Consider the following 23,287-nt stretch of genomic DNA (forward strand, 5'->3'; position numbering starts at 1 on the left):
CAATTGGATATTCCAGTCGAAGCCAGGTCCTTCTCCACTTGGTCCTTCCAACGGAGTGGAGGTCTTCCTCTTCCTCTGCTTCCCCCGGCGGGTACTGCGTCGAATACTTTCAGAGCTAGAGTTTTTTCGTCCATCCGGACAACATGACCCAGCCAGCGTAGCCGCTGTCTTTTAATTCGCTGAACTATGTCAATGTCGTCGTATATCTCGTACAGCTCATCGTTCCATCGAATGCGATATTCGCCGTGGACAATGCGCAAGGGCCATAAATCTTTCGCAGAATTTTTCTCTCGAAAACTCGTAACGTCGACTCATCGGTTGCTGTCATCGCCCAAGCCTCTGCACCGTATAGCAGGACGGGAATTGTGAGCGCCTTATAGAGTTTATCTTTTGTTCGTCGAGAGAGGACTTTATTTTTCAATTGCCTACTCAGTCCGAAGTAGCACCTGTTGGCAAGAGCAATCCTGCGTTGGATTTCCAGGCTGACATTATTAGTGGTGTTAATGCTGGTTCCTAAATAGACGAAATTATCTACAACTTCAAAGTTATGACTGTCAACAGTGATGTGAGAGCCAAGTCGCGAGTGCGACGACTGTTTGTTTGATGACAGGAGATATTTCGTTTTGCCCTCGTTCACTACCAGACCCATTTTCTGTGCTTCCTTGTCCAGCCTAGAGAAAGCAAAACTAACGGCGCGGGTGTTGAGGCCGATGATATCAATATCGTCGGCATACGCCAGCAGCTGTACACTCTTATAGAAGATGGTACCTTCTCTGTTTAGTTCTGCAAGCTCGAACTATTTTCTACTTTTTATTTATTTATTTTTTATTTACAAATTCTACACACTTCAAATACTACAGTTTGGCTAATTCACGCAACAATTAAAGCCATAAATGTGCCTAATCAATGAAGCGTGTGAAGTGTTTTCAAACTAACTCTGCCACATAAGACACGAGTTTTAGAAGTAAATTTTCATTTTATATCAAACGGCGTAGGAGTTTGCGTAGTAATATTGGAAAGGATAATCAAAATAAATATCGCCGAAAAATATGGTGGAATTCTAAACCCTAAAAAAAGAAACATTTATATACAAAAATGTAAATACAATTTAATTCCGAAAATTTACAAAATTGGAAACAAAATTTTCGAATGTAAATATTGTAATAACATTATAATTCATTTCGAATGTGAAAAATTAAAATAAATCTAAAGTTTTCATATTATCTTCTTACTTCCTGAACATCGTTAAAAGTTTTAAGAACTAATAGTAGTTACCTTGTTTCACCTTAAAGAAAATCATTCGAAAAGAAATTGGTAAATTCATTGCATAAGGACTCGGCGAAGATATGACCCGGACATCAATATTTATTTCTTTGCCCAATAAATCTATAGACATTTTCTTAATTTTTTAATTGTGTAATACTTATTTACTTTTACTTATTTTTCGATTCATTTTGTTTCAAGCTTTGGAGTGCAAGATATTTTAGTTTTTACAGTTATATTCTAGAAAAATTGGTTAGTGAGTGCCACTATTTTTTCATGAGGGGAATGCTACCGATATCAAAAACAGGCACAATAAGTGTTTTTCGGCGCCAAGTGTTACAATCATTCGAATGAGGTTTGCTAAAGTCGGCACACCGAAAACAATGTACGCTGAATACATTCAAAATATACTTTTACGGACGAATAATATTAAGTTGATTCCGTTAATTAACATAAAGTATGCGAAAATATTACCTAAGGTGGGTGTAAAACGAGCTTACAATGCAGACAAAGTATCCGGTTCCATATTAATGAAACTACAACTTTGCTTCCGCCGTTGTTTTTTATCGCCGACCGTTTTCAAGATAGTCCGCCGTTACTCTTAGGCTCTCAAATCGTCAGAGTTCCGCAAAATTATTTGTCGAATTATATACAATATATAATGAACAACAATAACATGCTAATCGTGGAAGCTCAGGAAATTTTTTGAGTATTAGTTCTACGACTTTGCTTCCGCCGTTTTTTTTTTGTAAATTTAAGGCTTTATTGTATAAAAACGGTCCAAAAGTGTTTTCCTTTATTCCCTCAAAAAGCAATGTTTAATTAACACACGAAATGCTTTATGATCCTTTTTTTTGTAAACTAACCCAAGTCGCTTTGCAAAAATTCTATATTTTTTTAATACCTAATAGAAATCATATAGATGGTAGTAGTAGAGTAATAGTATTATCTATGTATGTGTCAGCCTCAGTAAAGCATGAATGGGTCCTCAGCCGCACTTTTCTTGGAATTAAAAAAGAAAAGCAAAATTTTCCGTAAATGTCGAGAATTCGATTCAAAAAGTGACATTTTCAGTTGAGAATAAGTTTGGGATGCAAACAGATCTCTATAAATATTTTGTTGGGTTAATGTTGACACAGATGTCCAAGGTCGATATAAAACGATTTAATCGATTTAATCCAACCAGTGCTTGACCCTAGAGAAAATTATACTACAAAATTTTATCGAAAAGTTAGCGTAAGACCATTTATAACTGGTTATCCGCTTTCAAAGCAAATATTTTAGAAGTAAAAAATCAGATTTAGCTATAAAACTTTGTTTTACTTTAAAAATGATATGAACTTCAAGCTTATCTATTGAAAAAATTTTTTTCAGAGTTCCAGTAAATATTTTGATTAAAAAAATTGGAAAATTCCCAACATATTGCTCAAATAGCACTTTGCTAAACTCTCATAAATTAGATTTACACTGAAATTGAAGTGAATGAAATCATTTTAATTGCTGACCATTACACACACTAAAGTAGCCACCAGCTGTTAGCGTGTGCTATAAACGTATAATGTTGTCTCTGTTAAAGCCTTTTCACTCGATGACATTGCGTGGGTTATGGGAATTATTTCATTACCTACTAAAATTGAAAAAGTCCACTTTAAATTGTTTCAAATGCCTGTTGCACAATAATGTTTTACCTATTTTAGTGTATATTTCTTGCGGTCGGACTAAAAATATTTATAAAATTTATTAACTTTAAATTATTTTTTTTTTTAATTCACAAAAACTATTAAATCCAAAAGCAGAACTGGCGAGGGAAACGCACTTTATTTTTGTTATATGTATTATGCCCATATATTCAATTATATAATATAAATGAGTTAAATCTTTTTTGCGAAAACGATCGCCATAGTAACAATTTAATTAATTAAACAGCAAAGTTTTTATTGTCGATAACACAAACACGGTTGTCTGTGTTTTATATTATATTTACTCAATCCAATTACACCTTCCTACATGGCGTATGATTAACCTCAGCGCTGCCATGTCGCAACCAATATGTTATAGGCACGAGCACGTGCTCGGTCCGAAAATGGCAGATTAACAAACCACTTTATACTTGGTATTGCTGACTTATGGATTTATTTCACATGAGCTTTCAATATTCTTCTTGGATGTCTGGGTTGTTCTGCTAACATACTATATGTACATATATGTATGTATATATGTGTACGCTCAAAATGTCTCAATATTGTAATTTTGAAAGCAGAAAGCTTTCAGCATTAAGCAAATATGTGCGCTTTTATTTCATGGTAGCAGCATTACTATACTAGTAATTAGAAGAGTCTAAGAGCGGCAAGAAGAAAAATATTTATTTTTCCACAACCCATTTAACAAATAAATAAAAACTATGTATATAGTTTATATTAAAACTACAATTTAAGCTTATTCACTTCCAGCTATATAACTTCTAATAATTCCATAAATAAACGAATTTATATAAATATATCTATAATAACCATTGAACTATAAAATTATATTGCTTAATTAATAATTTATTATTTTAAGATAAGTTGCTCATTCCCAGTGATTTAAGAGTTTCTCAACCTAAAACAAATAGAGCTTGTTTTGAAAACTTTCACAAAATTTTCAAGTTTAAAATTTATTAAGCTACTTTGGAAATATTTGTGTGATTGTTTTCAAATTTCAAAATTATTAAATTTTTTGCTAAAAATTTACTGTTTTCCAAAGAGTAACATCGTATGAGAATTGGAATGTGTTGTATCTAAATTTCAATCTATTCTTTCAGTTTTTTCACCAACATCGACAGCTAACTCGAAAAGTTAATCAAATATTCTTAAGCAATTATGTGCGCTTTTATTCAGCGATTAGTAAAATTCAACAAAATGAAAAAGTCTGAGCAAGTTTGTCTAATGCTATGGGCGAAATCTACAAAGACTTAATTGTCAAAAAATACTTTGTTAGTGGCAGCCGCTATTTGGATGTTTAAGTTTCAAAATTGTACAATTAAACAAAATTTAGCTATAAACTGAAATGCATGGGATTTTGGATATAATAATAATAACCTCATTTTTTCCCTTAGCCGATTTAAGTTTTTGAATTAAAATAGCGTTCCCAAATAGAATTTGTATGGCTCAAGATGAGACCCTATGTATTATTTAAGTATTATTAGCATCTTTTCTTTAAAATTGGTTTTCAGATGTTCAACATTAAGTTAAGTTCTAAAATGCAAGCTCAGTAAGCAATAACTGGAATATATGTTTATTAGTTTTTAACGTTTAGTTATTGTTTAAGTCTACTTCAATATTTTAAACAAGTTTTACGTTTTTATTTACGGTTTACAGGCAAATTGGCCGTTTTTCTGCATTGTCTCTTCACCTTCTCTAATATCGTCATCATTTGCGGGTGTCTCCATCATTCTTGTGCCTTATCTATAGTTGATCGATATATAAACACATAATGCGTCACTTTAAGTACAAAGGTTATCACTAGCATATTCAGAATAAATAATTCCCAAATTTTTCAAAATAAATATGTAAAAAACTTATATTTTTGCATATTCATATATAATAATTCTCGTAACCTCAAATGCAGTTCAACAAACAATTACAAAATAATTTCGTCTAAAATCTCAGGTGTAAAACGCAAGCAATTGGCTAACTACAGAAAATTTAATTTCCAAAGTTTAAAAAGAAAATCCCAAACCAAACATCACTTTGGTTTCATCTATGTCAGTTAAGTGAAAGCAAACATTGACGATGATTTTGAGCAGACACAATTGAAATTATAAGGGCACATGTGTAGATTTCTGAATGAAGATGCAAATATACGATACGTATACATATGTATATGTTTTTAATGTTATGTTATCAGATAGACGGCTTAAAATTTATTTCTGGATTTACTTGTTTGAAATGGATTACAATGAAAACTGGAACTAAAATAAAAAGAAAGGCAATTGAATTAATTTTCTGTTGATAGCATAAACACCAACCAGTTTGCATAGTTTATATAGCACATTTTTCGGAAGATCTCATATGGTGATTAAGGGTAAGGGTAGGTGAAGTTGTAAATATGCTTGTTAGCGATCTGCAATATTCATATTGAAACTAGTTCTGTCAAATTGCAGTTGTTAAATTATATATACTGACATTACTAATACATATTCCTTTAATTTACATTCTAATATAATTGTTTAATTCCTTTTTCGATAACATTTACACATTTTATTATTTTTTTGCTGCTAACGAAAATTATTCAGTGCCGGAATATAGCGCAATGAAAGTGTTAATCCATTCGGTCAAATTGAAACTCTCTTAAGCATTAATCATATTATTTTGAAATACTGTCACATCGGCCAACCATTATTGAACCAAAATGATTGTACAACTAATAACGTTACTCATCCGCCATGATATGCTTTATTTTACTAGACTGTGAGGCAAATATGTTGATGAATAATGAATCAAATTATTGAAAAAAATACTAATTAATTTAAATAAATAAAATGAGCTCTTCTATTTATAAATTTGGCATGGAATTTTATTGTAGCTATGTAAGTAAAAAGAGAATATGTAGAAATATGAAAAGTGTGGATTTTTTCACCTACAATTCAAATTCAGACAACTAGGTAACCTATTTGAGAGACTGCCTTAATTTGACAATAAAAATCAAATCAGAACATGAATTCCTTAATTATTATATATTATGGCAAATATATTTCTTTTAAAATCTTAAAATATTTACAATCTCCCCGAAATCCATTTTATTCAATTATGGTTAGCGAAACATAAAAGCATATATAGAATCGAAATTATTATTATTTACTAAAGACTTATTCAAAATACCTATATACATATATGTTGCAGCCGATGTATAAAACCCAAACTCATTTTACTTAGTAAAGTATATTATACATACATAAAGGAAATAACATTTGCCTTTAGGCAAACAAAAATAACATGCTGACATGTGATTTTCCTCCATTTCCTTTGCAAATCTTGCAACTTTCTGAACTTTTCGCGCATAAGTGACGCCGCCGTAAATACATTTTGAAAGCTGCCAAAGTCGTGCCGACGTTAGAACAAGATTGAATGCTCAACGCTAAGGTAAATGTTTGATAAAATATTGCTTACATAATGCCAAAATATAGGACAAGCCCACCTATATTTTTTTTCTAATAAAGTCAAATGTGTTTACCGTTATACAAGGTCTGTCGAAAAGAAAACGGACTGTTAAAAAAACAACAAAAAATTAATATTTTTCAAAAGTTATATTTTTTTATTCAAAGTAGTTTCCTTGTGCTTCGATACAGCATTTAGCCCGGTCAATTAGCATTTCAAATGAGTGTTTAAGGTCATTTTTCGGAATGCTCTTGAGAATATCGGTCGTCGCCTTTTGGATAGCTGAAATGTCCTGAAAGCAGTGTCCTTTCATGGGCAAATGAAGTTTTCCAGACCGTATGATCGAGTTCACTGGTCCTACATACGTATTCTAATAGATAGTGAAACAATATGTATTCTGTTGTGTGCATGGAATTCGTCAACCGCAAGCTTTTGATCCACCAAACACTCACTTTAGACTTTGTACTTTATGTACATATTTAATAGAATTCTTAACTTACTTCCATCCTTCCTCTTGACACAAATATCAATCAATTGAGCGACCGGAAGGCTAGCATTGGCTAAGGATATTGTCAAGTCTTAGAAACAATCTTCGACAATTCTGTTTAGCACACATATCCTATAAAGCGTTATGAGTTAAGCGTCAACACAACATAGCTTTCATGCGTCCCTTACGTGAGCTGTGACCTTCCTAAATACTTACCTCAAATAATGTAGTATATAAATATATGTATATATATTATTCCTAATACATTGAGTCTAGTAAAAAATCCACCATTATTCCTATAGATGGGTTTAGTAATCTACATCCCGCGTTGTAGTGCGATTGAGTTACACAATTGGGCGTTTGAAAGAAATGTCCTACTAAGAAAATCCTTGCAGTCAATAATGCTTGAACACGCGTCAAATATTAACACCAGCAATAAGAAAATACGTAATATTTTAGAAAGTTTCTTCTATAAAAGCGAAAACGCAATTCAAGCCGATGAAATTGCGAGTAGTCTTTATGGTCCTGATATTGTAAGTGTCAATCATGCCCAATTTTGGTTTTGATATATGTTTGGTGGGATTGGCAGGGAACCATTTACTGTGAGCAGCTTCTTTTTGGTCAAACTCTTAATTTGGACTAATACTATGAATATTGGTTGCGTTGTTTTAATGCAACCATCTTTTTGTTTGACCCATCAAGTGGTTGTTATTGTTAATTTTGCTGTTGAAAACTTCGACTCAAAAGAAGTTTGTGAAAATCGATTCATAGATGGATTAAAATATTATACAAAATACTAACCCTTTTATACTGGTATATTTGAATTCTTTTTTGAATAAAATTTTTAACCTAAATTTTGTATAAAAGTACTATGAAATAGTCAGTTTCGGAGAACGTAATTCAGAGGGGGTGTGCAAAATTTAATTTGGAAAATAACGGACCCTTAAAGCAAAGGCAGATAAAATATCATTGGTATTTGCTTACCTTTTACCTGCGCTCGTTGAAGCGAAAAGAAGAGTCAAACTCTGTGAACAACAATTGGCTAAACATTTATGTAACATTGAAAATTCTATTACATAAAACTGGTGTAGACAAAGGCTGTAAAAAAGAATAAGAACAAGCAAGTATGTATGTTTGTTTTACTGATTATTTCTACAGAAAGAAAATAGAAATCATTTTGAGAGTACAAGCAAATGCAAATTACAAAAAAATATATAAATACAATATATAAAAGTTAAATTTGTGCGCAGCTTTCGACATAAATGCCTATGAGAATACATACAAATCTAGACAGTCACAGACCTATGTATGTATACCATGCATGTATGAATACATGCACTGTAAATTTAGAAATTGGGCAAGAGTATTTAAATTTTTACTGCATTAGTTTCTATGGTTGGAGGATATGTATTTATTGTACGACCTACTGTTTTGCACCGTGAAATGAACAGTATTTGGTCTCTACCAAAGTTTAGAATGCATAGAAAGAGGACGAATTAGCCTGAACTTGTAACAGAACTTATGGCAGGACTAAGTTTGCATTAACAAATTCTCTATGCTCACGCAACGATTGTCGTCTAACAAAAACAAACAAGTTACAAATATATATCTAGCCACACTATGTACATATATACCAATAATGCATATGGTAAGATGTTAATGCAAAAAGCCAATAATTTATAAAATTTAGGGATGACAGTTTAAGTAAAAGAAATAATTAAATGTCAACAGTAATAACTGCCGTTATACAAGTATAGCGAACTTCATAAATTGGATTAAAGCCAAATAGTAAGCATTACAAGGGTGTTCTTTGAAGCATTTAACCCACAAGAAACTTTAGACAGTCTTCTTTCGATACGCCATACTCTTGACTCAATGACTTTTCAAGCCATCTTGAAAAAAGTGTTTTCTTGTGCCAAATGAGCGATCTTTTCGAATGAACAAACAGAAATAAATCGGAAGGAAAAAAAATCGAAGGATGAGGCCATTGAGGTAGCACTTGGCCGCTTTGGCCGTAGCGATGGCAGAGTTGTGAGCCAGTGCCCTGTTTAATTGGGGTTGGTTTTTTTTTTTGCTTCAAATCGTCTCTGTAATACAGTCCTGTGACGGTTTTACTTGTTTAGATTATTAATGCAACTCACATCTTATGATTCCCAGAAGGCAGTCTCAGTCATCCCGGCCTCCTTCAATAAGCAGTTTGCTAAAGCACACTTTTGTCTAGGGCAATATTTTTGAGATACCCGGGATAGGCTAATCAAATACCCATGTACGATTTCGTCTCACAATTTCCTTTTCAAAAACTGGTTCGAATCACCGACCGATATAGCTTTATCAGTGTTTCAGCAGACACGACCTCTTCCACGCATGAGCAAAACATAAATGCGGTCCGCTTCGCTTAAAATTTTGATGGTTATCGTACCTATATTGAACTTATCTTGAACCATTAAACGGTGAGTGTATACACCAATGAATAGTGACTTATCAGAACGCCCTCGTAAACCCAAGCACCTAACTTAAAATGTTTGTACATATTTTTTTTTTGCATTATGAATAGCTTAAATTAATATTCTTCCCTAATTTATTATCGTTACCTAACTTTAATAAATGATGCAATTAACGCACATAGCCAAGAAACACTCACCTGATCCGAGCAATCCATGGGCGCCACCGAAATATCACGTATTGCACGAAATTTACCACAATTATTCAAGTGTTCGTTTTCCAGGCGAAAATAGTTCCAAATGAAACGACGAAACATCTCCAACGGGCTGAGTATGGTCATCATTACGTCACCCTCCATATAACCCGCTTCAATTAAGCTCATCGATACGGTCCAACCGAAACGTAGCACTAAATCTTCCACAATGCCAAAGTAGTAGAACTACTGTGCAAGATAAATAAGTCGAAAATACAACGTTAGAAACAAAGGAACGTACAATACATAAACAATAAGTAAATAGCTGCCTAATTGGGCAAAAAATCATGTCAATTTACAACTGTAAAGTGTTTGGGGCGTAACCAACGAGCTGTTGCCAGCAAAATACTCCAACTTGAAATATCTCTGCATATTTTTATATGAGTGTGCGTGTGTGTGAGAAAACTGTAATGCCGACAAGCACTTACCGTCGACGAGTAGACAATTTCTTCACGCAAAAAGCGATTATCACCAGCCTTGGCATCAAAGAGGCACCAATCCATTTTAATGTCCCACGTGTAAGCATAACTTGAGGACACAATGGCCGCCACTATCCAGAAATAAAACCAAGGATTATCCTTCGATGTGAAGTAGCCGTGTGTATATAGAAAGAAAAACAGATAAATAGAGTGTGGAAATGAGAGAGCTGGTAAACCGTAAGTGAATTATGTATGAAAAAATAAACTGTTGCTGCAGACACTGTGGAATGTTTATGCAGAAATGTTACTATCAGTCAATTAAACTTATTTGTCGAGATGTCAGTGTTCATTCTGTTTACTACGTACACATGGAACTGCGAAACCAGCCAGGTCATAGCAGTCAAGTGGTGTTACCTAAATACTTGACAATACGTAAATAAACATTGTGCTGGATTATTTGTGAGACAATAGTTACCTTTAGAAGCTTAAAAAAATCAAATTTTTTTTTGCTTAAACCTCTTTAAAAACTATCTATGTCCCCAAAGCTGTAGATAGGAATTCGAAATATTTTCGAAGCTAGAAGAGAAATAGTGACCGAAGATCGAACAGATTGATAGCGATTGATTTCTCGGTTGTTCATTTTTAGGATTTTTCTTAATTAGCGGGCAAGATAGAAAACAACTAACATTTAGCTTTACTTATTCGTATGAGGGTCGTAAATCACTTGACCTTAGTCCCCTTAACGATGGCACCATCTACAGTTTAACATTATTACGAGGTAGATGAGGAATTTCATTAGCGTCTCGAAAATGCGGTATATACTGAAGAAGTATGACCGTTATTAGGGAGAACGACATACAACTTTTTCTTTATTGGAGTAGACACCTTTTACGCTGTTATAGCAGAGTTTACAACAGCGCGCCAGTCGTTTCTTCTATTTGCAATTTGGCGTCAATTCGAGATACCATGTGCAGCCAAATCCATCTCCACTTGATTTCTCCAACAGAGTCTTCTTCTTTACCTGCTTCCCCCGACGGGTACTGCGTCCAATACTTTCAAAGCTGGAGTGTTTTCGTGCATTCGGACGACATAACCTAGCCAGCGTAGCCACTGTATTTTAATTCGCTGAACTATGTCAATGCCGTCTTATATCTCGTACAGCTTATCGATCCATCAAATGCGAAATTCGCCGTGGCCAACGCGCAAAGGACCATAAATCTTCCGCAGAACCTTTCTCTCGAAAACTCGCAAAGTCGACTCATCAATTGTTGTCATCGTCCATGCTATTGCACCATATAGCAGGACGGGAACAATGAGTGACCTATAGAGTTTTGGTTTTTGTTCGTCGAGAGAGAATTTTACTATACTTCTCAATTGCCTACTCAATACGAAGTAGCATTTGTTGGCAAGAGTTATTCTGTGTTGCATTTCATGACTTGTTGTTAGTGTTAGTACTGGTTCCAAGATAAACGAAATTATCTACGACTGCGAAGTTATGACTGTCAACAGGAGATATTTCATCTTGCCTTCGTTCATTACCAGAACCATTTGCTTCACTTTTTTGTCCAACCTGGAGAAAGCAGAATTAACGGCGCAGATTTTGAGCCCAATATATCAATATAATCGGCTTACGCCAGCAGCTGTATAATATTTTCCAAAAATAGGTTGAAGAAGTCGCACGAAAGAAAGTCACCTTGTCTGAATCCTCGTTTGGTATCGAATGGCTCGGAGACGTCCTTTCCGATCCTAATGGAACTTTTGATATTGCTACACGTTAGATTACATAGTCGTATTAGTTCTGCGGAGATATCAAATACAGATATAGCGGCTTAAAAGCACTTTCTTTTCATGCTGTCAATAATATATAACTTACTAACAAATATTTGACTTTCTCGTAGTCGTTTCCTACACCATACCTACATTTGTAAATGAGTATGACACAAATTAAGTGGTTTTTGCCAGCTGGAATTATTGCTACCAAGGCAACTTGATGGGACACCCGAAACCTTTGAACTTTTCATTTCAATATTTCGTTGAACATTTGCATGCATTTCCTAATCCCAGTGGAGCATCTTTCTTCCAAAGCAATGCTTTGTTTTCATTTTAGGTATGTTTTTAAATATGCATAAGGCTTGAGGAATATTGCTTCAGTGAATTCGTTATTTAAAGACATTTTGGGGTATACTTATAAGGAACTCAAAAAAAAAAAAAAAATAAATAAAAAGGTGAATTTAAGAATCAACATTTCGATTATAAATCTAATGTTTAGTTTCCCGAAAGTTTTTCATTTATAGATTATTTGCCTTTCTTATCTTAAGGTAGCGAGGTACTGATTTTGCGTGAAAGGGAATTCTTTGTAAAGAATAACTTCACATCTTCTAACTAGAAGGATGCATAAATATTTGTATACAAAAGGAGTGTTAAAATTATGATGTGCCTATTATGGCAATTTTTGTCTGTCATTTTGATTTGACTGCGTTTTCATGATGATTTGATGATTATGTGCTTATACATTAAACGGCAAAACTTTGATACACCAATAAGGGATAACGTTTGGCACAAAAGTGTTATCCTTCCGTCATATATACATATATGTATAGTAACTTAAAAGTGATCCAACTTTTTTCATTGTCCCAAGTTGAAATATGGTATTTTTTGCTCCTTATAAACAGCCCTTTTATATTAATGAACTCTTCATATTGCACATGATTTCCTCACGAACTTCCACATTTTTGGGAAAGTTTTAGAGGCATATATCAAATATCTCCCTTCCGCTTTTTTGCTCTTTATTCAAAGCTTTATAAAAAGTGTTACAGTGATCAGATTTAGTTCAAATATGCACCTTTTCGTTCGATAATCTGTGTTCATCTAGACGGCAACTTCATAATCCCCTCTCGTAGAAGCTTCCCTCTTTATTTGCGTAGAACTCGGACAGCCACTTTTCAAAAGCCTCTTTTGAGTTCACCTTTACTACAACCAACAAGGTCGTTCGCAATGGACAGGAACAGGTAGTAATCACTTGGCGCTATGTCCGGCCTATATGGTGGATGCCATAAAACTTCCCATCTGAGCTTCCGTAGCTTCTGACGAGTCATCAACGAAGTGTATGGTCTGGTGTTGTCCTGGTGGAACATTACACCCTTCCTGTTGGCCAATTCTGGACGCTTCTGGTCGATCGCCTGCTTCAAGCGGTCCAGTTGTTCGCAGTAGATGGTATAATTAAGCGTCTGGTCATATGGGAGTAGCTCATGGTGAATGATTCCCTTCCATTCCTACTACACACACAGCAAAACCTTCCTGGCCGTCAATCCCGGCTTGTCCACGGTTTGGGATGATTCACCGGCCTTCGACCACGACCGTTTTCTATTGATATTGTCGTATGTGGTCCATTTTTTGTCGCCAGTCATCATCCGCTTAAATTTGGGTCGAGTTCGTTCCGTTTCAGCACATATCACAGGCGTTGATTCGGTCCAGAAAGTTTTTTGCGTCAAATCATGCGGCTTATTTGTGTATCCAGCCTTCTGCAGACGGTTTAAAATGGTTTGGCGACTAATTCACATCTTCTGGGCGATGCCACGAAATGCGACATGCTGGTCTAACTCGATGTTTTCTATGATTTAATCGGTATTCGTCGTCACAGGTCTTTCGCCGGCTGGCTTATCCATGGTGCTGTTTTCACCCGCTCTGAATTGTCGAAACCATTCCTTCGCAGTCTGAAGTAATAGAGTACCATCCCCCAAAACACCATTAATCTCACGGAACGTTTCTCTACCGGATTTGCCTTTAATCAAGGAAAACTTTAAAATACCGCGAATTTCGGCATTAGTGAACTCCATGTTTACACGTCTAAAACTGTTGAACGCAATATCCAAACTAATCCTGCATAGCGTCGTTTTGTAGGTTATGTCAAGGTTAGTATGAAAATTAGCATATAACAAAATTTAAAAATTTAATGATTCACGTAAGCAATAATAATCACACAGTAGTTTTGTGAGAACTTTGTTTTCCTACACAGCTATTCGCAAACACTAGCACATATGTGTTATTTTTACACATACACAGGCGGATAAAGTATACCACAATTGTTGTTGAGATTCAGTGAATTCGGCGAACTATTCAGCCATGTACACCCACAATTTTCATTCAAATTAAACTTGTTTGTTTTAGTTTAGCTTTTATTTGCACACACACATACTTGAGCAACGCTTCACATTTACAAGCATTTAATATGCGTCACATAAAATTTGAAATGTAAAAAGGGTTTCGAGTCTTCAATTTGAAAATAATAGCGGATGCATGGCAGATTTATGTTGAATCCAATAAAATTTTATTTAAACTATTTAAAAGGTATATTTGCATACAACTGAAGGCATATTTGTGCCTTGCATCCCAACCTAATAGCTGTGGTTATGCGGAATAGAAAAATACATTACTTTTTTATGAAACGAATATAAATATTGGTTGCAAAAAAAAAATGGATTTTGAGTATAACTCAGATTTTCCACAAGGCAAAGGAACCAATCATAATAGCTTTAATAACTTCTATATATCTAGGTAATATTAACACCGAATACACTAGTCCAGTGGAGTTCCATAGAGTCTTTTAGGGGAAAAACATAAAAAAACTAAGAACCAAACAAACGCGTTTCTACAAATGAACACCTTCTTGAAAAGAAAAAAGGATGTGCAAACCTTCAGATATATATCTCAAAAACAGATGAAGTGGCTAAATCGACTCAGTATGTTAATGTATTACGTTCCTTCTGAATATTACAAACTTCGTTTAAAACTTAGTATAGTGCAACAGTTTGGAATAGCTGATACTTTAAAGATATAAGAGGAAAGTGTTTTACATAACATAGTGACTTGTTCTTGTTTACTGACCTCAAACAAATAATACCTTAAAAGGAATTTTTGAATAGTGAAGAGTTAACCGTTGAGACTGTAACAACGGTATCGAAAAGTAGAAAGGTAGCTATAATAAGGGTATAGAAGCTATGTTGGAGAATAAAACGGAATTTTCCCAAAAAATGTGTATAATGATGAAAACCTGCTCAGGGGGCTTAAGCTAATTAACGAAATTGTTGTTTTCTTTTGTCTTCCTTCTTTTGTTATTCTCTAAAATCTATGAGACACTTTTACCAGCTCTAGGCTATGAAGATCTCCATATTTCCTATAAACTTTATTCATAGCACAAATTCAAATAATACAACTATGCTATGGGCCCAACAATATGATTTATAACACAACGATAATTTATTCTCCGGTTAAAACGAAAATTAGTTTAGCAAAAATCAATTAGATAGAAAAACATTGATAATTATATCTACACCTTTTGCTGCTCCGAAAATATCTTCAACAAGTAGTGTGTATGAGATAAAATTTTAGCAATGAATGAGACACTAGTTATCAAATCAGCATTTTTATACTAAAGTATTTGGAGTTCTCAATATATTTTACACCCTCTACATTTTCATAACTTAGGAGTATAATTAAAGTATGAGCTTTGTCTGAACTGTTTAGATATTTATACCCATTTCACCCTGCTTAATTTTTAACAATTTTCTAGATTACTCATGCATTTGCTCCCTTAAGTAATCTTCCTTATTTGCTGAAGATGAAAAACTGTGGAAAGATATATCAGTTTGTTATGTGATTTTCGATCAGAGCCGTGTTTGAATGCATTTGCTGATTACCAAAGCCCTGTAGTGAAAATGTACGGTAATTTATTCATCTGCATCTCTTTAGTAAAAATGTACGATCTTCTGTGAAATAGTAAAACTACTAACCCTGCAGGGCATGGCTACCGAAACTTACCCATGCAAAGAATTTTCATAAAATCCAATACGTACATATGCAACAGATGGTCAATTACGAATATATTCTACAAACATTTATCCAAGCTCTTTAGCCTCTTATTAAACGCTCAATGAGAGAAAAAAAAACAAGAAAAACGTTAACTTCGGTTGCACCGAAGCTAAATACCCTTCACAGGTGGATTTTTGTTAGTAACTATGTGTTCAGTTTGTATGGAAGCTATATGCTATAGTCAACCGATCTGATCAATTTTTGCGGAGATTACATAGTTGCTTTTGGAAAAAATATATACCAAATTTCGTGTATATATCTTGTCAAATGTGAAAGTTGTCCATACAAGAACTTGATACCGATCGTTCAGTTTGTATGGCAGCTATATGTTATAATGGTTCGATATCGGCCGTTCCGACAAATGAGCAGCTTCTTGAAGAGAAAATGACGTTTGCAAAATTTCAAAACGATATCTTAAAAACTGAGGGACTAGTTCGTATATATACAGACAGACAGACAGTTTTTGGAAAGTATACCACATCTTAAGTATATCATGGTGTTAATGATACTGCTGGTTAATAATATAATTGAATCTTTTCGGATATGCTGACATTTTTAAATAATTTTGTGGATATACAATATGATTTCTAGCACAATTTTTCTACATTTAACTTATTTTCAGAATATAGTAATGTTCCTATTACAAGGTTATAAACTTACTAAAACAGTAAGCTATCAAAAAGAAAAAAACACATGTAGGATTTATGGTAGCACTATCCGTATTATGTGGCAGGACTACTAAAATAATAGCTAAAGTTACAGTATTTTCTGCGAAGTTTAGCGGAAGTGTCCATGTTGTTTTGGTTTGCTCGATCCGATTTATACGGTTGCTGCCTAAGTAATTTAATTTTTGTTATTCACAAAGAGCATAACTCAAATTACGCGAGAGTCCTATAGACATGCATTGTCAAATGCTGAAAGCCGTGAGTAATAAATAGTTACAAGGACTACCTGACCACAGCAGTTAGACTCATGTACTGAATTTTAAGAAACTTAAGCAGAAATATCTGAAAACCCTCTATAATACTTAACAGGTCAAAAATTTAACTGACAATTGATAATTTGCAGTTTCGTACCCTTATTCAAATAATTTTAGGTTATGTGGGTAATGTATATAATAACACACACGTCTCTTCGTATAATTAAAAATGAAGATGGACCATTGTCAGGTTAGTAAATATGTTTGCCGAATGTGGAAGTACCGAAAGAACATCATTACGTTTCGACTCGTAACTTATCACTGCAACTTGGAGTAGACGGCCATTGTAACGGATAATTTATGACGAATTTAACCTGTTTCCTTGCAAGGCTTAAATAAAAATTGGTTAAATCCTCTAGAATTGCCTACAGTTAGAGAGATTGCTCAAAAACATAAAATTTAATTTTGTGTCACCAGCAAAATAAAAAAACAAGACAAAATTAACATACCACACAAAAATATAGGTAGGCCTAAAAAGCCACTCCTGAAATAGAAAGGCCTTTACGGCGTCTTATCATGACTGAATCAGCTAAAAACGCTGTGGAGACTAAGAAAGTGTTATTGTCGTCTTTAGGCACTAGAGTACGCAACGATACCATTCGAAATTCGCTGAAAAGTTCCAACATGCGTGCAAGATTAATGATAAAAAACCGTACATGTCAGCGAAGAACAAAGCGGCTAGTATGAAATTTGCAAAAGAACATAAAACCTGGATAAGCGAACAGTTCAAACTAGTAATTTGGTCTGACGAAACGAAAATTAATCATATTAAATCAAACAGACGCATTTGGACATGATATGACAAGCGATGGGGTCATAGGAATATGCTGCGCACACTTAAACATCATTTACTTATGGTGTGAGGTTGTTTTTGTTGGGGAAAGGTAGGAAAATTATGTCGAATTAACGGAATAATGGAGGTTCGGACTATTTTAGCATTCTAAAGGATTCACTTATTTCTAGCTTCGAGATTTTTGGAAGTGAACCCTGTAATGTGTTACACATGCAAGACAAAGACCCTAAACATACCGCCCGTATTACAAAATCTTTGATGAAAAAAAATGGAATTCGGGTGGTGGAGTGTCCAGCTTAGGTACTCGATAGAATCCTGTTTAAAATTTATGGGCTATTGTTAAAAAACGGTTAATTGTTTAAAGAGAAACACCAAAAACCATAGATGAACTGTGGACTCAAGTTGAACGAGTTTTGAATAGCTTTTCTCCGGAAATTTTAGATAATCTAACTAATTATATACCTGACCGTATTAAAGCAGTCGTAAAAGCTAAAGGCGGTTCCACAAGTTATTAGTTATTGAACTTCAATCGTTTCTTTACCTTAAAGTTCAAATAGTGTACACATGAATTGTATTACTTTATAGCCAAAAGAGATTATTAAATGAAGTGCTTGTTTATGTTAAAAAGTTTTTGATCAAATTTATTTTACTTTTCGTAAAACATAATTTAATTTGAATATTAAATTTTCTAAAGATCAGCTGCAATGCACTATTTTTTACTATACGTGAACACTTTTTGAATTCACTGTATATCGCAAGCCGTATTGTATTCGCGTAGACATGAATACGAGTACCCCATGAGTATAATGAAACAATTTCTCCGCTGCCACTAATTTATTATATCTTATTGGCTTTTCCTTCCCATTTTAGTCTTATTCATGTCGTTTCTTTCCATTGTATCGCCACTTAGTATTGCTGTCTGTTGTGCGTGATATCACAATATCAAAATTACCGGAAAGGACTTGCGGGAATCCACAGATACGGGTAAGAATTAGCAATTTTCTGCGGGTCATATTTCCAACTCAATATACACACATACGTATACTATGTAAATGTATATAAATATGTGTATAGATTTCAATTATGATATTAAAATCAGTTAGCTTGGGATAATGGTTTTTATTTAATGTCGAAGTATTGTAGAATGAGTAAATATGATATGTAAATTTTAATAAATCTGTAAAATTCTAAAGGGGACGGTAATTGGTTTGGATAGTTAGGTTAAGCAGCGAGAGGCTTAAGGCTTTTATCTGTTTGAAAATTATAAGAAGTCAGGAAGCGCTAAGTTCAGGTGTAGCCGAACAATTTAAACTTTGCAATTAGAAAGAACAAAGACGGCGATGTTAGCGAAACTTTATTTTATAAAATATTGCGATTTATTGTTATTTGGTATTTCATTAATTTATATTATAGATAATGGACTCACTTAGTTTTAGTACTCTATTTTCCTTCGTTACCAGGACATTTATGATAATAAAATATTTGTAATAATAATAAGAGAGTGGGAAGTCAGTAAATTAAAGTTATTAAGTTTAGATCACAGGTTCTGATTAAATTAAGAACAAATCGCTTGGAAGGTCAGAGCTAGTAGAAGATCTAGGAGTAGATCTGAACTGATTGAAATTAACTTTTGATTTTACACAAATATACTCAGGAATGTGTTTCCACGCCGTTTTTTGATGATAACTGATACACTGACCGGTATATTATATTTCACCATTTTCGGCATTCTAGTGTTATATGCACTTAATTCTCCTGAGATGTCCTACATAAAGACCCATATAGTATAACGCATAAAGCCTAACATGCATATACACATACGTGTTATTTTAATTTCTTTACGAAGTCTCACACATATATATATATATGTATATCTTCTTCTTCTTCTTAATTGGCGTAGACACCGCTTACGCGATTATAGCCGAGCTAACAACAGCGCGCCAGTCGTTTCTCCTTTTCGCTACGTGGCGCCAATTGGATATTCCAAGCGTAGCCAGGTCCTTCTCCACTTGGTCCTTCCAACGGGTGGAGGTCTTCCTCTTCCTCTGCTTCCCCGGCGGGTACGGCGTCGAATACTTTCCAGAGCTGGAGTGTTTTCGTCCATCCGGACAACATGACCTAGCCAGCGTAGCCGCTGTCTTTTAATTCGCTGAACTATGTCAATGTCGTCGTATATCTCGTACAGCTCATCGTTCCATCGAATGCGATATTCGCCGTGGCCAACGCGCAAAGGACCATAAATCTTTCGCAGAACTTTTCTCTCGAAAACTCGTAATGTCGACTCATCAGTTGTTGACATCGTCCAAGCCTCTGCACCATATAGCAGGACGGGAATTATGAGCGACTTATAGAGTTTTGCTTTTGTTCGTCGAGAGAGGACTTTACTTTTCAATTGCCTACTCAGTCCGAAGTAGCACCTGTTGGCAAGAGCAATCCTGCGTTGGATTTCCAGGCTGACATTGTTGGTGGTGTTAATACTGGTTCCTAAATAGACGAAATTATCTACAACTTCAAAGTTATGACTGTCAACAGTGACGTGAGTGCCAAGTCGCGAGTGCGACGACTGTTTGTTTGATGACAGGAGATATTTCGTCTTGCCCTCGTTCACTGCCAGACCCATTTGTTTTGCTTCCTTGTCCAGTCTGGAGAAAGCAGAACTAACGGCGCGGGTGTTAAGGCCGATGATATCAATATCATCAGCATACGCCAGCAGCTGTACACTCTTATAAAAGATGGTACCTTCTCTACTAAGTTCTGCAGCTCGAACTATTTTCTCCAGAAGCAGGTTGAAAAAGTCACACGATAGGGAATCGCCTTGTCTGAAACCTCGTTTGGTATTGAACGGCTCGAAGAGGTTTTTCCCGACCCTGACGGAGGTTTTGGTATTGCTCTACGTCAGCTTACACAGCTGTATTAGCTTTGCGAGGATACCAAGTTCAAACATAGCGGCATAGAGGCAACTCCTTTTAGTGCTGTCGAAAGCGGTTTTAAAATTGACGAAGAGATTGTGTGTGTCGATCTTCCTTTCATGGGTCTTTTCCAGGATTTGGCGCATAGTGAATATCTGGTCGACTGTAGATTTTCCAGGTCTATGTAAAGCCACACTGATAAGATCCAGTTGTTAGTGGACTTTAATTTTTCACTCAATACGCTCGATAGAACCTTATATGCGATGTTGAGGAGACTTATTCCACGGTAGTTGGCGCAGATTGTTGGGTCTTCTTTTTGTGGATTGGGCGGAACACATATTCTAATTGTTGGGCATGCTTTCGTCCAATCATATTCCACAAAGAAACTGATGCATGCACCTTATCAGTTCTTCGCCGCCGTGTTTGAATAGCTCGGCCGGCAATCCGTCGGCCCCTTCCGCTTTGTTGTTCTTCAGGCGGGCAATTGCTATTCGAACTTCTTCATGGTCGGGTAATGGAACGTCTGCTCCATCGTCATCGATTGGGGAATCGGGTTCGCTTTCTCCTGGCGTTGTGCATTCACTGCCATTCAGCAGGCTGGAGAAGTGTTCCCTCCATAATTTAAGTATGCTCTGGGCATCGGTCACTAGATCACCTTTGGGGGTTCTACAAAGAGTATGCTCCGGTCTTGAAACCTTCTGTAAGCCGCCGCATTTTTTTTTCGTAGAATTTTCGAGCATTACCCCTGTCGGCCAGCTTATCAAGCTCTTCATACTCACGCATTTCGGCCTCTTTCTTTTTCTGTCTGCAGATGCGTCTCGCTTCCCTCTTCAATTCTCGGTATCTATCCCATCCCGCACGTGTTGTGGTCGATCGTAATGTTGCGAGGTAGGCAGCCTGTTTTCTCTCCGCTGCGGAGCGGCACTCCTCGTCGTACCAGTTGTTCTTTTGCACTTTCCGAAAACCAAGAGTTTCGGATGCAGCTGTACGTAAGGAGTTTGAAATGCCGTTCCACAGTTCCCTTATACTGTTCATTGGGGTAGGCTTTTTACGTGGCGGGTCCCAAACCCAGCGCACAACCCTATGCAGGGGATGTTTCGCCTTCTCACTTTAGCTCACCTTCGAACGGATGTTCTTAGGCTAACCAGAGGATACTTGGTCAAAGACCGGAAGTCGTGAGCTGCTTGAGTCATATGTAAAAGAATCGTTTCTGGCCACTCCCAAGTGAATGGCGATCAGAGAACTTTCCTCACTTGCGTGAACTTCTACACATGACCCCATCCTCCTACCTTTGTTAATATGTATATAAAATGCTATGTGAGTTTATTCTTATAATATTAATATTGAAACGACCGTCAAATAATTCTTTTTCTGTCCCTCTGCCCTCAATTTATTTTTATACTCTCGCAACAAAGTTGCTAAGGAGAGTATTATAGTTTTGTTCACATAGCTATGGCAACCAAACTCTACAGAGTCGTTTCCTTCAGGTATTTCCATATACAGTTCAAAAATGGAAGAAATCGGATAATAACCACGCCCACCACTCATACAAAGGGTTTGTTAAAAATCACTAAAAGTGCGTTAACCGACTGACAAAAAACGTCAGAAACACTAAATTTTACGGAAAAAATGGCAGAAGGAAGCTGCACCCAGGCTTTTTTTAAAAATTGAAAATGGGCGTGAGGTTGCCCACTTATGGACCAAAAACCATATCTCAGGAACTACTCTACCGATTTCAATGAAATTCGGTATATAATATTTTCTTAACACCCTGATGACATGTACGAAATATGGGTGAAATCGGTTCACAACCACGCCTTTTTCCAATATAACGCTATTTTGAATTCCATCTGATGCCTTCTCTGTATAATATATGTATGTACATATACATTAGGAACCAATGATGATAGCGGAATAAAGCTTTACACAAATACTGTATTTGAAAAATATGTAAATGACGGATGATGGAATCTCGATTATCACTTTATCATGCGAGAGTATAAAATGTTCGGTGACACCCGAACTTAGCCCTTCCTTACTTGTTTTATTTACATATGTATGGACTTTGGTACATACTACGCTTATGTTTGTACTTGTAGGCAATGAAAAATGATATATTCGCAAAACCATGACAAGCAAATAAGCTTCTTCGCATGTAGTGTTTGTGCAAAAGTGCGTATACGCACTGGCGTACCCAACTTTATGGAGACAGCCCATTTACAACTATTTGTGTTTAATTTAACAATTTGAGCAGTATTTTAGTACAAAGTCTATACTGGAGATGTTTTTGAAATTATTTTAGGGAGAGTTCTAGAGTTGTCAATTCCTTATGTATCATATAATATGCATGTATGACCAATTATATAGTCCCGTCTTTCTCAATGACAGCGCAGGTACTATACATTGCAATAGTTGATTGAATCTATCCATTCACAAAGAGAATACGAAAAAAATGAAATTTTGATAAACTTTCCTAACAACCCAACCAAGTCGAAAATCTGCTTAATTAAAACCTTTATTTAACGTAAACATTTTTATATGCAGACAAAAGATTCAACAAGATTACCAATATTAATAAAAAAACAACATTTGACTTTTTTGATGACCATCTGCATTCTGTCAAAAACTTTCTGTTATTTCTTTTTGAATCACTGCCACCCTTCCTCATTGAGGTACGAGTATGGTATAATCGTACCACAGAATGTGAATCACATCACATAAACCCATAATCTTCTTAAC

General features: G+C 35.3%; 1 protein-coding gene and 1 pseudogene across 2 annotated transcripts in view; one reads left to right on the top strand and one right to left on the bottom strand.

Annotated features, from left to right (window-relative positions):
* The window catches only part of LOC120777860, a 44,471-nt gene that overhangs the window by 20,557 nt on the left and 627 nt on the right, over positions 1-23,287 (top strand). Inside the window, exon 7 of one of the 2 annotated variants that reach the window (XR_005705547.1) lies at positions 18,510-18,623. The exons of the other annotated variant lie outside the window; for it this stretch is intronic. The gene's annotated coding sequence lies outside the window, so the exon portion shown is untranslated. The remainder of the gene's footprint in view (positions 1-18,509; positions 18,624-23,287) is intronic. 2 annotated transcript variants of the gene reach the window in all.
* LOC120776880 lies at positions 5,674-13,133 on the bottom strand (annotated as a pseudogene).

This window comes from Bactrocera tryoni, chromosome 5 (assembly GCF_016617805.1).
Source record: "Bactrocera tryoni isolate S06 chromosome 5, CSIRO_BtryS06_freeze2, whole genome shotgun sequence".
Lineage (NCBI taxonomy): Eukaryota > Metazoa > Arthropoda > Insecta > Diptera > Tephritidae > Bactrocera > Bactrocera tryoni.